The following is a 3,423-nucleotide window of genomic DNA, read 5'->3' on the forward strand; positions in this document are numbered from 1 at the left end:
TTTTAGAATCATCTCATCCATCATGGAAGCTGTCAATTGGGTGCCTTTGAGGCCCGGGGCTTACAAGAAGATGCTTCAAGGCCAATGCCCATCTGTCACATGCGATTATTAATTTCCCTCCGCCTTGTAGTGGCGAGAGAACCAAATTGTGACTGAGCCACAGGAAATGGGAGAGGCAGCTGAGATTTCAAGCAAGTCTGATATCCTTTGGCTGAACATTGAAGAAAAGAAAAAAGAATAACCTATTTGATTCCACCTTGTCATTCTGGGTTCCAAGGAAAGAGAATAAGATGTGTGTGTGTGTGTGTGTGTGTGTGTATCCTGTGTGCGTCGAGGTAGAGATGAAACACAGACTCCTGTTGCCTTGGAAGAAGAAACTTCCTCATTCATATGGAGACAGAAGAGGGAGCGAACACATGGGCTTCCTCGTTAGAGAGAGGCTTGGAGGAAAATCCTGGCTTTAGGGGAGACGGTGAGGCACAAAGAATCGCGTGGAAGGCTTTCCCAAGGAGGGTACTTAATTGTGTCTTCAAAAATGAGTGGATGCCCGCTGGGTGGGCAAGGGGCCAGGGCCCTGCCAACAGAGAGCAGGAACTCGGAGGGCAAGCGTTGGGGCGGAGAACAGAGTTCAGTCCTGGGTCTTTGCAGCGCCTTAATTGCATTCTTCATTCCTTGAGCCTCCAGTCAGGACTTGAGGCTGAACGATTCCCGGGCCAGAAACACATTTCTTTGCAGGCCTCAAAGGAAGCTGTAACCAACCCAGACCTTCAAATCTCTCTGAGAGGCAGTGAGTTCCCACTGTGAAAGACATGCCTTTCAGGAAAGAAGCTTTGATGACCCCAGTCTCTGCCCCCCTGGTTGCCCACGTGGCTCAGGTACTGCCTTGGCCTTTGTCAGTAGCTCCTGAGCATCATTCAGGGCACAGAGAGCTCAGCTGGCCCGTGTTGCTGGCAGTGTAGGTCTCATTAACACTCAGGCACGTATGTTTTCCTGGAACCTGGATCCAAGACCAAAATCAAACCTTCTGCACAAGGACGGCACAAGAGACAATGATCAGAGGGTGTCCTCGTTGATTTGGACTGTGACATAAAACTACCTTAGACTGGGGACAAAGAGACTGTGGAAACTCATTTTGGTGGATAAAGATATGGCTATGTGTAACGGCATTTCCTTTCTCTCTCTGTCTCTGTCTATCTCCCTGTCTATCTCTGTCTCTGTGTTTGTCTGTTTCTGTCCGTACTGGAGCTTGAACTCAGGACTTGGGCACTGTCCTTTAGCTTTTCTTCTTAAGGCTGGTGCTCTACCAGTTGAGCCATACCTCCACTTCTGGCTTTTTTTCCCCTGCTGATTAATTAAAGAGTCGCTCAGCATTATGTGCCCATAACTGATTACACTCCTCAGATCTCAGCCTCCTGAGTATCTAGGATGATAGGCATGAGCCACTGGTGTCCAGCTAAATTACCTTTTGTAATGTTCGGGGCAGGGGTGGGGTGGGGAAGAAACCACTACCTGCTGTAGCAGCTCTTATGAGTTGCATTTTACAGAAAAGGAAACTGAGGCAGAGAAATGAGATCATCCCAATAAAGGACTAAACTGTGGAAGACTCTCAGTTCACAACTACATACATTCCCCCTCTTGGACTCTTTCCCTTTATTTGGCAGAGGCCAAGAATTAATTTATTTGGCAGTGGCCAAGAATTAAGTTGGCAGAGGCCAAGAATTAATGCACAAAGAGGTCTTGTTGCTGTAACCCTGTTGCTGCATCCCAGGGTCTTTGCTTGACTTCCTGGCCCTTTGTGACATTAATTCCTTGTTTGAGTTTTAATTCTCTGTACCATAGACTCCTTTCCCGGTTTTTAGATTCCCCAGAGCCCTAGTTATGTGCCTGGGTTCTGGGGCTTTGTGACCTGTAGTGTCTGTCAGACAAGGCAGAGAGCACTGTCTGATTAAGTTATTTTTCTGCTTTTGATGGATATGGCTATGTTGTTTACTTCAGGCCAGAGGAGTCTATGGGCCAGAAAGGGATGGATAAAGTTCAAGATCAGGATACATATCCAAGTATCTTCCTGGAATGAAGGCCTAAGGTAGCAGGAGAAGAACCAGGGTAGGGGATGGGCAGACTCTCAGAGAAAACCCAGAATGAGAGACGCAATGGTACAGCTACCGCAAAAATCCACGCAGCAACAGGCATACGAGAGAATAGAACTGACAGCAAGATGGCGTATGCGTGAAGGAGCAGCTTTGATTGACAACCCCCCCTCCCATTCTCCTCCTTCCCTCCAAAAATGTCCATCATGACATAAGCTGTCCATCAGAAGCATTTAGGAATGGATGAGCCCTGGCACTGGCCAGCTTTGAGTGGGTTGACAGAACCCCCTGGGAGAAAAATAGGGCTATACACTCTTTTCACAATTCTAACAGTCTCCTGGATTAAGTTGTGTTTTCTCTCTCTAGTCAGGAAGAAAAACAAGGATGACAAAACTAAAATGGAGGCCTCTTCCCAGAGGAAAAGTTATGACTTTTCTTCCAGAGAGAAGAAAATGACCTTTCTACTTCTAAAGTATTGTGAACGTTCTCGAGGGTCTAAGTAAGCATGGCTTAGGTAAACTTCATAACATGGCTCACCTCTTAATTCACTCATTCTAAAACAGACTCATTAAATAAAAAGCCCCATTCCAGAATCTGAAAGAACTAAGATATACATACATATATTTCTAGGATATATATATTTGTCTATATTTCTTTGCAAACTTAAAAATATTTGTTGTTATTGTAAAAGTGATGCACAGAGGGGTTATAGTTAATAAGTCAGGTAAAGAGGACATCTCTTTTTGGACAATGTCACCCCTTCCTCTGCTTTCTCCCAGTTTTTGCCTCCCACCCCCATTCACAAGTTGTAGGATTCATGTTCCACATCCTGTCCAGTGAGGACCATGGCTTCACCCTCTCTCTCCCTCCATTTCTGTGCCCCCTCACCTTCCCAAAGACAGGTAAACTAACAAGACAAAGGAAATCAAAACAAAGTAACAAAGAAAAAAAAAGACTCTTGTTTCCATTTCCTGGAGTTCATTTTGATAAGTACTATTTTACAGGATCAGATGAAGAGAGCTATTGTGCCTTTGTGATCCTCTCCTAGGAATATCCTCCTCCATTGGTCTCACTGTGTGAATGTCTAGAGACCTGTGTAATTTATCATGTCCCAGTGTATTTTTTGTCTGTTACCATCCAAAGTGTATACTTGTAGATTTACAGGCACATTCTAGCTACCATGAATGAGGGAAAACACACAACCTATGTTTCTTTGGATCTGGCTTATTTGCTTACTATAATTTTTTCCCTTTCCTTAGGAATGGCAGAATATCATTCTTTTTGATGGATGAGTAGAATTCCATTGTGCATATAAACCACATTTTCTTGATTCATC

The sequence above is a fragment of the Dipodomys ordii genome, unplaced genomic scaffold (genome assembly GCF_000151885.1).
Source record: "Dipodomys ordii isolate 6190 unplaced genomic scaffold, Dord_2.0 Scaffold81, whole genome shotgun sequence".
Classification (NCBI taxonomy): Eukaryota; Metazoa; Chordata; class Mammalia; order Rodentia; family Heteromyidae; genus Dipodomys; species Dipodomys ordii.